Source organism: Mizuhopecten yessoensis, unplaced genomic scaffold (genome assembly GCF_002113885.1).
Source record: "Mizuhopecten yessoensis strain PY_sf001 unplaced genomic scaffold, ASM211388v2 scaffold10751, whole genome shotgun sequence".
Taxonomy (NCBI): Eukaryota; Metazoa; Mollusca; class Bivalvia; order Pectinida; family Pectinidae; genus Mizuhopecten; species Mizuhopecten yessoensis.
Genome location: NW_018408703.1, coordinates 1,096,361 through 1,097,388, shown reverse-complemented (window position 1 = coordinate 1,097,388; position 1,028 = coordinate 1,096,361).

The following is a 1,028-nucleotide window of genomic DNA, read 5'->3' as shown; positions in this document are numbered from 1 at the left end:
TGTAGTTAGCAGAGCAGCAGGTGGCGCAGCGGCAGCTGTCCATAATAATATTCCTCACAGAATGATATGTTAAACACAAATTTACAGGCTGTTGCTGTCTGTGCAACATTACACAGACAAATAACCGTCTGTTCAATTTATCTCCCTCCGAGTATTGTTTTCACTTGTGAGCAACTCAATAACCTCGTCTCCCAGCTCCCAACACCATTCATAATCCTGCGTGATTTTAATGGTCATAATAGCCTGTGGGGCTCTCCTTACACAGACGAGAGGAAGACGTATTGAGGAATTTATAGATAAAAACAACTTGTGCCTTTTTAACAACAATACCCCTACTTATTTACACCCTGCTACAGGCTCTCGTACCCACATTGATCTATCCTTATGCCATTCATCCATTCTACTTGATTATGAGTGGAGGGTAAATGATGATCTTTGTGGGAGTGACCACTTCCCAATTTTTCTTAAGAATATTGGGACTCCTCTTGATGACCCTCTAGCTCGATGGAATATGCACAAAGCAGATTGGGTCCAATTCCAACACATGTGCATTTACAAACTAACCATAGACAATTTTACTAACCTCGACGACCCTATCAAAACTTTAACTGAAACACTCACTTCTATTACCCAAAAGACAATTCCCAAATCCGCTCCAAAACCTGCGAAGTTCCTTTTATCTGAAGAATCTTTTAAAACACGCAGTAATCGGGCAGCTGCTCTAAGACGCTAATTCAATTGCCGAACTGCTTCAAACTACAGTGAATTTAAAATTTGGCGGGCAAAGGCTCGGCGATCAATTTAAATTGACAAAAGAAACAGCTGGAGAGAATATGTATCCAAGATATCATCAAACACGTCCTCAAAAAAAGTATGGGATATGATTCGGAAAATAAGTGGGAAAAAGAAAAAGACAACATCCTCCCACCTCATTAATAAAAACATCTTTTTTTTCGTCTATGACTGAAATTGCTGATGCATTTGCAAAAAAACATAGCTAAAAACTCAACCCCTTTAAACCACTCCCG